Source organism: Tursiops truncatus, chromosome 3, assembly GCF_011762595.2.
Source record: "Tursiops truncatus isolate mTurTru1 chromosome 3, mTurTru1.mat.Y, whole genome shotgun sequence".
NCBI classification, from domain to species: Eukaryota; Metazoa; Chordata; class Mammalia; order Artiodactyla; family Delphinidae; genus Tursiops; species Tursiops truncatus.
Window position 1 is genome coordinate 49,606,024 of NC_047036.1, and position 12,897 is coordinate 49,618,920.

A 12,897-nucleotide genomic window follows, 5' to 3' on the forward strand; every position below is an offset into this window, starting at 1 on the left:
CCGTTCATCTGCTGATGGACACTTGGGTTGCTTCCATGTCCTGGCTATTGTAAATAGAGCTGCAATGAACATTTTGGTACATGACTCTTTTTGAATTATGGTATTCTCAGGGTATATGCCCAGTGGTAGGATTGCTGGGTTGTATGGTAGTTCTATTTGTAGTTTTTTTTTTTTTTAACAACTTTATTGGGGTATAATTGCTTTTCTATGGTGTGTTAGTTTCTGCTTTATAACAAAGTGAATCAGTTATATATATACATATGTTACCATATCTCTTCCCTCTTGCATCTCCCTCCCTCCCACCCACCCTATCCCACCCCTCCAGGCAGTCACAAAGCACCGAGCCGATATACCTGTGCCATGCGGCTGCTTCCCACTAGCTATCTACCTTACATTTGTTAGTGTATATATATATGTCCATGCCTCTCTCTCACTTTGTCACAGCTCACCCTTCCCCCTCCGCATATCCTCAAGTCCGTTCTCCAGTAGGTCTGTGTCTTTATTCCTGTCTTACCCCTAGGTTCTTCATGACATTTTTTCCCCTTAAATTCCATATATATGTGTTAGCATACGGTATTTGTCTTTTTCTTTCTGACTTACTTCACTCTGTATGACATACTCTAGGTCTATCCACATCATTACAAATAGCTCAATTTCGTTTCTTTTTATGGTGAGTAATATTCCATTCTATATATGTGCCACATCTTCTTTATCCATTCATCCGATGATGGACACTTAAGTTGTTTCCATCTCTGAGTTATTGTAAATAGAGCTGCAATGAACATTTTGGTACATGACTCTTTTTGAATTTTGGTTTTCTCAGGGTATATGCCCAGTAGTGGGATTGCTGGGTCATATGGTAGTTCTATTTGTAGTTTTTTAAGGAACCTCCATACTGTTCTCCATAGTGGCTGTACCAATTCACATTCCCACCAACACTGCAAGAGTGTTCCCTTTTCTCCACACCCTCTCCAGCATTTATTGTTTCTAGATTTTTTGATGATGGCCATTCTGACTGGTGTGAGATGATATCTCACTGTAGTTTTGATTTGTATTTCTCTAATGATTAATGATGTTGAGCATTCTTTCATGTGTTTGTTGGCAATCTGATTATCTTCTTTGGAGAAATGTCTATTTAGGTCATCTGCCCATTTTTGGATTGGTAGGTTTTTTTTGTTTGTTTGTTTTTGTTTTTGTTTTATTTGAGCTGCATGAGCTGCTTGTAAATTCTGGAGGTTAATCCTTTGTCAGTTGCTTCATTCGCAAATATTTTCTCCCATTCTGAGGGTTGGCTTTTCATCTTGTTTATGGTTTCCTTTGCTGTGCAAATGCTTTTAAGTTTCATTAGGTCCCATTTGTTTATACTTTTTTTATTTCCATTTCTCTAGGAGGTGGGTCAAAAAGGACCTTGCTGTGATTTATGTCATAGAGTGTTCTGCCTATGTTTCCTCTAAGAATTTTGTAGTGTCTGGCCTTACATTTAGGTCTTTAATCCATTTTGAGTTTATTTTTGTGTATGGTGTTAGGGAGTGTTCTAATTTCATACTTTTATATTTACCTGCCCAGTTTTCACAGCACCATTTATTGAAGAAGCTGTCTTTTCTCCACTGTATATTCTTGCCTCCTTTATCAAAGATAAGGGGACCATATGTACAGGGGTTTATCTCTGGGCTTTCTATCCTGTTCCGTTGATCTATATTTCTGTTTTTGTGCCAGTACCATACTGTCTTGATTACTGTAGCTTTGTAGTATAGTCTGAAGTCAGGGAGCCTGATTCCTCCAGCTCCATTTTTCGTTCTCAAGATTGCTTTGGCTATTCAGGGTCTTTTGTGTTTCCATACAAATTGTGAATTTTTTTGTTCTAGTTCTGTAAAAAATGCCAGTGGTAGTCTGATAGGGATTTCATTGAATCTGTAGATTGCTTTGTGTAGTAGAGTCATTTTCACAATGTTGATTCTTCCATTTCAAAAACATGGTATATCCCTTTGTATCATCTTTAATTTCTTTCATCAGTGTCTTATAATTTTCTGCATATAGGTCTTTTATCTCCTTAGGTAGGTTTATTCCTAGATATTTTATTCTTTTTGTTGCAGTGGTAAATGGGAGTGTTTTCTTGATTTCACTTTCATATTTTTCATCATTAGTGTATAAGAATGCCAGAGATTTCTATGCATTAATTTTGTATCCTGCTACTTTACCAAATTCATTGATTAGCTTTAGTAGTTTTCTGGTAGCATCTTTAGGATTCTCTATGTATAGTATCATGTCACCTGCGAACAGTGACACCTTTACTTCTTTTCCGATTTGGATTCCTTTTATTTATTTTTCTTCTCTGATTGCTGTGGCTAGAACTTCCAAAACTATGTTGAATAAGAGTGGTGAGAGTGGGCAACCTTGTCTTGTTCCTGATCTTAGTGGAAATGCTTTCAGTTTTTCACCATTGAGGATAATGTTGGCTGTGGGTTTGTCATATATGGCCTTTATTATGTTGATGAAAGTTCCCTCTATGCCTACTTTCTGCAGGGTTTTTATCGTAAATGGGTGTTGAATTTTGTCAAAAGCTTCCATGTATTGAGATGACCATATGGTTTTTCTCCTTCAATTTGTTAATATGGTGTATCACATTGATTGATTTGTGTATATTGAAGAATCCTTGCATTCCTGGAATAAACCCCACTTGATCATGTTGTATGATCCTTTAAATGTGCTGTTGGATTCTGTTTGCTAGTATTTTGTTGAGGAATTTAGCATCTATGTTCATCAGTGATATTGGCCTGTAGTTTTCTTTCTTTGTGACATCTTTGTCTGGTTTTCATATCAGGGTGATGTTGGCCTCATAGAATGAGTTTGGGAGTGTTCCTTCCTCTGCTATATTTTGGAAGAGTTTGAGAAGGATAGGTGTTAGCTCTTCTCTAAATGTTTGATAGAATTCGCCTGTGAAGCCATCTGGTAGTGGGCTTTTGTTTGTTGGAAGATTTTTAATCACAGTTTCAATTTCAGTGCTTGTGATTGGTCTGTTCATATTTTCTATTTCTTCCTGGTTCAGTCTTGGCAGGTTGTGCATTTCTAAGAATTTGTCCATTTCTTCCAGGTTGTCCATTTTATTGGCATAGAGTTGCTTGTAGTAATCTCTCATGATCTTTTGTATTTCTGCAGTGTCAGTTGTTACTTCTCCTTTTTCATTTCTAATTCTATTTATTTGAGTATTCTCCCTTTTTATCTTGATGAGTCTGGCTAATGGTTTATCAATTTTGTTTATCGTCTCAAAGAACCAGCTTTTAGTTTTATTGATCTTTGCTATTGTTTCCTTCATTTCTTTTTCATTTATTTCTGCTCTGATCTTTATGATTTCTTTCCTTCCGCTAAATTTGGGTTTCTTTTGTTCTTCTTTCTCTAATTGCTTTAGGTGCAAGGTTAGGTTGTTTATTTGAAATGTTTCGTGTTTCTTGAGGTAGGATTGTATTGCTATAAACTTCCCTCTTAGAACTGTTTTTGTTGCATCCCATAGGTTTTGGCTTGTTGTGTCTCCATTGTCATTTGTTTCTAGGTATTTTTTGATTTCCTCTTTGATTTCTTCAGTGATCACTTTGTTATAAAGTAGTGTGTTGCTTAGCCTCCATGTGTTTGTACTTTTTACACATCTTTTCCTGTAATTGATATCTAGTCTCATAGTGTTGTGGTCGGAAAAGGTATTTGATACGATTTCAATTTCCTTAAATTTACCAATGCTAGATTTGTGACCCAAGATATGATCTATCCTGGAGAATGTTCCATGAGCACTTGAGAAAAATATGTATTCTGTTGTTTTTGTATGGAATGTCCTATAAATATTATTAAGTCCATCTTGTTTAATGTATCACTTAAAGCTTGTGTTTCCTTATTTATTTTCATTTTGGATGATCTGTCCATTGGTGAAAGTGGGGTGTTAAAGTCCCCTACTATGAATGTGTTACTGTCGATTTCCCCTTTTATGGCTGTTACTATTTGCCTTATGTATTGGGGTGCTCCTATGTTGGGTGCATAAATATTTACAATTGTTATATCTTCTTTTTGGATCGATCCATTGATCATTATGTAGTGTCCTTCTTTGTCTCTTGTGATAGTCTTTATTTTAAAGTCTCTTTTGTCTGATATGAGAATTGCTACTCCAGCTTTCTTCTGATCTCCATTTGCATGGAATATCTTTTTCCATCCCCTCACTTTCAGTCTGTATGTGTCCCTAGGTCTGAAGTGGGTCTCTTGTAGACAGCATATATATGTGTCTTGTTTTTGTATCCATTCAGCCAGTCTGTGTCTTTTGGTGCGAGCATTAAATCCATTTACATTGAAGGTAATTATCGATATGTATGTTTCTATTACCATTTTCTTAATTGTTTTGGGTTTGTTATTGTAGTTCTTTTCCTTCTGTTGTGTTTCTTGCCTAGAGAAGTTCCTTTAGCATTATGGTGTAAACCTGGTTTGGTGGTACTGAACTCTCTCAGCTTTTGCTTGCGTGTAAAGGTTTTAATTTCTCCATCAAATCTGAATGAGATCCTTGCTGGGTAGAGTAATCTTGGTTGTAGGTTTTTCTCCTTCATCACTTTAAATATGTCCTGTGACTCCCATCTGGCTTGCAGAGTTTCTGCTGAAAGGTCAGCTGTTAACCTTATGGGGATTCCCCTGTGTGTTATTTGTTGTTTTTCCCTTGCTGCTTTTAATATGTTTTCTTTGTATTAAATTTTGACAGTTTGATTAATATGTGGCTTGGTGTGTTTTCCTTGGATTTATCCTGTATGGGGCTCTCTGTGCTTCCTGGACTTGATTAACTATTTCCTTTCCCATATTAGGGAAGTTTTCAACTATAATCTCTTCAAATATTTTCTCAGTCCCTTTCTTTTTCTCTTCTTCTTCTGGAACCCCTATAATTCGAATATTGGTGCTTTTAATGTTGTCCCAGGGGTCTCTGAGATCATCCTCAGTTCTTTTCATTCTTTTTTCTTTATTCTGCTCTGCAGTAGTTATTTCCACTATTTTATCTTCCAGGTCACTTATCCGTTCTTTTGCCTCAGTCATTCTGCTATTGATCCCATCTAGAGTATTTTTAATTTCATTTATTGTGTTGTTCATCATTGCTTGTTTCCTCTTTAGTTCTTCTAGGTCCTTGTTAAATGTTTCTTGCATTTTCTTTATTCTATTTCTAAGATTATGGATCATCTTTACTATCATTATTCTGAATTCTTTTTCAGGTAGACTGCCTATTTCTTCTTCGTTTGTTAGGTCTGGTGGGTTTTTACCTTGCTCCTTCATCTGCTCTGTGTTTTTCTGTCTTTTCATCTTGCTTATCTTACTGTGTTTGGGGTCTCCTTTTCGCAGTCTGCATGTTCGTAGTTCCTGTTGTTTTTGGTGTCTGTCCCCAGTGGCTAAGGTTGGTTCAGTGGATTGTGTAGGTTTCCTGGTGGAGGGGACTAGTGCCTGTGTTCTGGTGGATGAGGCTGGATCTTGTCTTTCTGGTGGGCAGGTCCACGTCTGCTGGTGTGTTTTGGGGTGCCTTTGGCCTTATTATGATTTTAGGCAGCCTCTCTGCTAATGGGTGGAACTGTGTTCCTGTGTTGCTAGTTGTTTGGCATAGGGATTCCAGCACTGTAGCTTGCTGGTCATTGAGTGAAGCTGGGTCTTGGTGTTGAGATGGAGATATCTGGGAGATATTTGCCATTTGATATTATGTGGAGCTTGGAGGTCTCTTGTGGACCAATGTCCTGAACTTGGCTCTCCCACTTCAGAGGCACAGCCCTGATGACTGGCTGGAGCACCAAGAGCCTTTCATCCACATGGCTCAGAAAAAGGGAGAAAAAATAAGAAAGAAAGAGAAAGAAAGAAAGAAAGAAAGAGAAAGGAAGGAAGGAAGGAAGGAAGAGGATAAAATAAAGTAGGATAAAATAAAAGTTATTAAAATAAAAAATAATTATTATGAAAAAAATTTTTAAAGGGTAAAAAAAAAAAAAAAAAGAAAAAGAAAAAACCGGATGGTCAGAACCCTAGGACAAATCGTGAAAGCAAAGCAATACAGACAAAATCTCACACAGAAGCATACACATACACACTCACAAAAAGAGGAAAAGGGGAAAAAATAATATATCTTGCTCCCAAAGTCCACCTCCTCAGTTTGGGACGATTCGTCATCTATTCAGGTATTCCACAGATGCAGGGTACGTCATGTTGATTGTGGAGATTTAATCCACTGCTCCGGAGGTTGCTGGGAGAAATTTCCCTTTCTCTTCTTTGTTCACACAGCTCCCCGGTTCAGCTTTGGATTTGGCCCCACCTCTGTGTGTAGGTTGCCTGAGTGCGTCTGTTCTTCGCTCAGACAGGACAGGGTTAAAGGAGCAGCTGATTCGGGGACTCCAGCTCACTCAGGCCAGGGGGACAGAGGGGTACGAATGCCGGGCGAGCCTGCGGCCACAGAGGCTTGCGTGACATTGCACCATCCTGAGGCGTGCCGTGCGTTCTCCCAGGGAAGTTGTCCCTGTATCACGGGATTCTGACAGTGGCGGGCTGCACAGGCTCCCGGGAGGGGCGGTGTGGATAGTGACCTGTGCTCGCACACAGGTTTCTTTGTGGCTGTAGCAGCAGCCTTAGCATCTCATGCTCGTGTCTGGTGTCCACTTTGATAGCCGCGGCTCGCGCCCATTTCTGGAGCTCCTTTAAGCAGCGCTCTTAATCCCCTCTCCTCGTGCACCAGGAAACAAAGAGGCAAGAAAAAGTCTCTTTTCTCTTCGGCAGCTCCAGACTTTTTCCCGGACTCCTTCCTGGCTAGCTGTGGTGCACTAGCCCCCTTCAGGCTGTGTTCACACCGCCAACCCCAGTCCTCTCTCTGGAATCTGACCTCTGAAGCCCGATCCTCAGCTCCAAGCCCCCGCCCGTCCCGGCAGGGGAGCAGACAACCCTCTCGGGCTGGTGAGTGCTGGTCAGCACCCATCCTCTGTGCGGGAATCTCTCCGCTTTGCCCTCCGCACCCCTGTTGCTGTGCTCTCCTCCATGACTCTGAAGCTCCCCGCCTCCACCATCCGCAGTCTCTGCCTGCGAAGGGGCTTCCTAGTGTGTGGAAACCTTTCCTCCTTCACAGCTCCCTCCCACTGGTGCAGGTCCCATCCCTATTCTTTTGTCTCTGTTTTTTCTTCTTTTCTTTTGCCCTACCCAGGTAGGAGGGGATTTTCTTGCCTTTTGGGAGGTCTGAGGTCTTCTGCCAGTGATCAGTTGGTGTTCTATAGGAGCAGTTCCACGTGTAGATGTATTTCTGATGTTATCTGTGGGGAGGAAGGTGATCTCTGTGTCTTACTCTTCCGCCATCTTCTCCAGAATCCCCTATTCCAAATATTGTTAATTTGTGCCTTCTATTTTTTTTTCTTGGTAACTCTTACCAGAGTTTTGTCTGTTTTATCAGTCATTTTAGAATATTAATATCTAACTTTTAAAAAGTCTCTGTTTTATAATATTATTTTATATTTCATAATATTAATTTTGTTTTTATCTTTATATCCTTCCATACGCTTTGGATTTATTCTTGTTCTTAGCTTTGTGAACTTGATCTATTCATATTTATTTTTATAACTACATGCTCGGTTTTATTTTTGTATCCTATTTTTTTTTATTTCTACTTGTCTCACTTTATCTTGGATCCTGTTTTCCTCCTTTCTAGCTTTCTTTTGGATTGATTTTCTTTTCATTCTATTTATTCTCCTTTACAGGTTTGCAATTTATACATTATATTTCTATGCTATAATTTTCTACACAGAAACCACTATTTATCAACTTAAAAAGTTCAAAGCTATAAAATAATGTTAGGAGTGAAACGGGATAGGACTCAGATTCATATATAATAAGAAAACAATGAAAATCACTTAATGGCAGTAGATTAAGAACATAATAAAACAGGAAATATTCTAAAAATCTAATTTACCAAACCTGAGTTAAAAATTATCTGCATATATTTATAACCATTAAAAATTGTACAATGGTTAAAATTTACATGTCAAAATATTAGCAGACTCAAGCAATTTTCTGAAAGCTTCAGCATCTCTGTCATGCACACATTATTCTTAAGAATAGAACATAGGAAAAGTTTTACAATGCTATAGGTGAATTTAAAGTAAATATTCTTAAAAAGTGAGTACATACTCAAAGCAGCAATGTAAAAATAGCTTAAAATACTGTGACTAAGTAGGATTTAACTCAGGAATATAAGAAAGAGATTAAAGAAGAAAGGACATATAAAAATAATTGTAGATACAGAAAAAACATAAAATCAACAGCAATTCATGATGAAAAATACACAGTGAATTAGGTATAGAAAATAATTTTTCACCTAATAAAAGGCACTGCCAGTAATCCATAGGATACAGAGGTAATGAAGGCAAATATGAACATTCTTTTCAAAATCAGGAACCAGATAATTATCTGTGAGAGCACTCCTTCTATTTTATATTTTACTGAAGTTTTTATTCACTAGTCCTTCTGTTGATTTTTCTCCATTTATTTTTCGGGTGAAGTAGGCTAAATTTGTCTCTTAGTAGTTCTTCATGAAAGACTCATGTGACTAATATTCCCTGTTTTCTTGAGAGTTCAAAACATTTTGTTTGGAGCCTGTATAATTGGCTATATCCTGGGATCCCAGAACCTTCTAAATATTATTAAAAATTTGCATACAGTAAAGTTCACTCTGTGCTTTAAAATTCATGGCTTGTGACAAAGGCATAGTGTTACATATCCACAATTATAATATCATACAGAATAGATTGACCATGCTAAAAACAGATCAGTCTCCTGTGCTTTACTCATGCTACCTTCCTCTACCCCTGAGCCTCTGGCAAACACTGATCTTTTTACTACAGCTATACTTTTGCCTTTTTCAGAATGTCATATAATTGGAATCATACAGTATGTAGCCTTTTCAGAACGGCTTCTTTCACTCAGCAATGCATATTTAAGATTAATCCATGCTGAGTGTGGATTAATAGCTCATTTATGTTTATTTATACTAAATAGTATTCCGTAGTATCAATGGACCAAACTTTGTTTATGCATCAATGTACCAAGTTTATGCATTTGCCTATTTAGTACATCTAGATTGTTGAAGGCTTTCTGTGATTATTAATAAAGCTGCTATAAAAATTTGCCTGCTGGTTTTTGTGTAGAAATAAGTTATCAAATCAATTAGGTAAATATTTAAGAGCATGAATACTGGGTCATATTTAAGTTTATGATAAGTTTTATAAGAACCATCAAGCTGTCTTCTAAAGTGGCTGTACCATTTTGCATTCCCGCCAGCAATGAGGGAGAGTTCCTACTGCTCCATCTCCTTGCTAGCCTTTGGGGTTGTCAGTGTTTTGGATTTTAGCCATTCTTATAGGTGTGTAGTGATGTTTCATTGTTTTTTTTTTTTTTTTTTTTTTTTTTCGGTACACGGGCCTCTCACTGTTGTGGCCTCTCCCGTTGTGGAGCACAGGCTCCGGACGCACAGGCTCAGCGACCATGGCTCACGGGCCCAGCTGCTCTGCGGCATGTGGGATCCTCTCAGACTGGGGCACGAACCCGTGTCCACTGCATCGGCAGGTGGACTCTCAACCACTGTGCCACCAGGGAAGCCCTCATTGTTGTTTTGATTTCCATTTCCCTAATGACAAATGATGTTGACTGTCTTTTCATATGCTTATTTGTCATTTGCATATCTTCTTTGGTGAGGTGTCTGTTCAGATCTTTAGTCCATTTTGGGAGATCATTTCTTATTGTTGAGTTTTAAGAGTTCTTTGCATATCTGGATACAAATCCTTTATCATATGTGTGATTTTCAAGTATTTTCTCCAGTCCGAAACTTATCTTCTAATTTCTTAATAGCATCTTTCATAGAGCAAAAGCTTTTAATTTTAATACAATCAAACTGATTAATTTTTTTTCTTTCATGGATCTTGCCTGTGGTATGTTGTATCTGAAAACTCATCAACAAACCCAAGGTTATTCATATTTTCTCCTGTTTTTGTCTAGATGTTTTATAAGTTGTATTTTCCATTTAAGTCTATGATCCATTTGGAGTTAATTTTTGTGTAAGGTGTGAGTTCTGTGTTGATTCTCATTTTTTTTTCTTTGTATGTGAATATCCAGTTAGAAGCACCATTTGCTGAAAAAAAACATCCTTACTCAATTAAATTGCCTTTGCATCTTTGTCAAAAATCAGTGACTATATTTGTGTGGGTCTATTCATGGGCTTTCTATTCTATTACATTGATATGCTTGTTTATACTTTCACTGATATATGCTGTATTGATTAATTAACTTTATACTTAATCTTAAAATTGGGTTATAAGGAGTCCACCAACTTTGTTCTTCTTTTAAAAACTGTACTAGTTTTGGTTCTTCTAGTACTTTTGCCTTTCCATATAGATTTTAGAATCTATTTATTAATATCTACAAAAAGAGCTTGCTGGGATTTTGATTTTGATTGTATTGAATCTGTAGATCAAATTGGGCATAATTGATATTTTAACAATATAAAATCTTCCAATCTATAAAAATAGACTATCTGTGTCTCCATTTATTTAGATATTTAATTTCTCTCTTTTTTTTAACCATCTTTATTTGAGTATAATTGCTTTAAAATGTTATATTAGTTTCTACTGTATAACAAAGTGAATCTGCTATACACACACATATATCCCCATATCCCCTTCCTCTTTCATCTCCCTCCCCCTCTCCCTATCCCACCCCTCTAGGTGGTCGCAAAGCACGGAGCTGATCTCCATGTGGTTTTCCATTGCTTCCCACTAGCTATGTATTTTACATTTGGTAGTGTGTATATGTCCATGCTATTCTCTCATTTCATCCCATCTTACCCTTCCCCCTCCCCGTGTACTCAAGTCCATTCTCTACATCTGCGTCTTTATTCCTATCCTGCCCCTAGGTTCATCAGAACCATTGTTTTTTTTTTAAGATTCCATATATATGTGTTAGCATAAGGTATTTGTTTTTTTCTTTCTGACTTACTTCACTCTGTATGACAGACTCTGGGTCCATCCACCTCACTACAAATAACTCAGTTTCGTTTCTTTCTATGGCTCAGTAATATTCCATTGTATATATGTGCCACATATTCTTTATCCATTCATCTGTTGATGGACACTTAGGTTGCTTCCATGTCCTGGCTATTGTAAATAGAGCTGCAATGACCATTGTGGTACATGACTCTTTTTGAATTATGGTTTTCTCAGGGTATATGTGCAGTAGTGGGATTACTGGGTCATAATGGTAGTTCTATTTTTAGTTTTTTAAGGAACCTCCATACTGTTCTCCATAGTGGCTGTATCAATTTACATTCCCATCAACAGTGCAAGAGGGTTCCCTTTTCTCCACACCCTCTCAGATATTTAACTTCTTTCATTGTTATTTTATAGTTTTTCATGTACAGATTCTGTACACATTTTTTGTTAGATTTGTATCAAAGTATTTCAGTGTTTTAAAAACAAAATTCTCTTAAAAGTTTTATAACATTTAATAACAAAAAGTCATTCAACTTTTTAACAGTTTTTAGTAAGTTTTTTTTTTTAATGTTGAGCCTTCGTTTAATTAATTTATTTTTATTTTTGGCTGTGTGGGGTCTTCGTTTCTGTGCAAGGGCTTTCCCTAGTTGTGGCAGGCAGGGGCCACTCTTCATCGTGGTGTGCAGCCTCTCACTGTCGTGGCCTCTCGTTGTGGAGCACAGGCTCCAGACGTGCAGGCTCAGTAGTTGTGGCTCACGGGCCTAGTTGCTCCACGGCATGTGGGATCTTCCCAGACCAGGGCTCGAACCCATGTCCCCTGCATTAGCAGGCAGATTTTCAACCACTGTGCCACCAGGGAAGCCCAGTAATGTTTTGTTTTAAAAATTAAACTTATTTTAAAACTAGTCATATATACCAATCAGATATAAATAAAGCCTTTATTTTCAGGTCTTTTTTTTTTTAACATTTTTATTGGAGTATAATTGCTTTAGAGTGGTGTGTTAGTTTCTGCTTTATAACAAAGTGAATCAGTTATACATATACATATGTTACCATATCTCTTCCCTCTTGCATCTCCCTCCCTCCCCCCCTCCCTATCCCACCCCTCTAGGTCGTCACAAACCACCGAGCTGATCTCCCTGTGTTATGCAGCTGCTTCCCACTAGCTATCTATTTTACGTTTGGTAGTGTATATATGTGCATGCCACTCTCTCACTTTGTCACAGCTTACCATTGCCCCTCCCCATATCCTCAAGTCCATTCTCTAGTAGGTCTCTGTCTTTATTCCCATCTTACCTCTAGGTTCTTCCTGACATTTTTTTTTCTTAGATTCCATATATATGTGTTAGCATACGGTATTTGTTTTTCTCTTTCTGACTTACTTCACTCTGTATGACAGACTTTAGGTTCATTCACCTCACTGCAAATAACTCAATTTCGTTTCTTTTTATGGCTGAGTAATATTCCATTGTATATATGTGCCACATATTCTTTATCCATTCATCCAATGATGGACACTTAGGTTGCTTCCATATCCTGGCTATTGTAAATAGAGCTGCAATGAACATTTTGGTACATGACTCTTTTTGAATTATGGTTTTCTTAGGGTATATGCCCAATAGTGGGATTGCTGGGTCATATGGTAGTTCCATTTGTAGTTTTTAAGGAACCTCCATACTGTTCTCCATAGTGGCTGTACCAATTCACATTCCCACCAACACTGCAAGAGTGTTCCCTTTTCTCCACACCCTCTCCAGCATTTATTGTTTCTAGATTTTTTGATGATGGCCATTCTGACCGTTGTGAGATGATATCTCATTGTTGTTTTGATTTGCATTTCTCTAATGATTAATGATGTTGAGCATTCTTTCATGTGTTTGTTTGCAATCTG

General features: G+C 37.7%; 1 long non-coding RNA gene and 1 pseudogene across 2 annotated transcripts in view; both read left to right on the plus strand.

Moving 5' to 3' along the window:
* LOC141278188 (uncharacterized) overlaps nucleotides 1–12,897 on the plus strand; it is a 498,343-nt gene that overhangs the window by 346,909 nt on the left and 138,537 nt on the right. The gene's annotated exons all lie outside the window — the stretch shown is intronic.
* Nucleotides 1–12,897, plus strand: part of LOC109548993 (small ribosomal subunit protein eS12-like) — a 91,230-nt pseudogene that overhangs the window by 48,018 nt on the left and 30,315 nt on the right.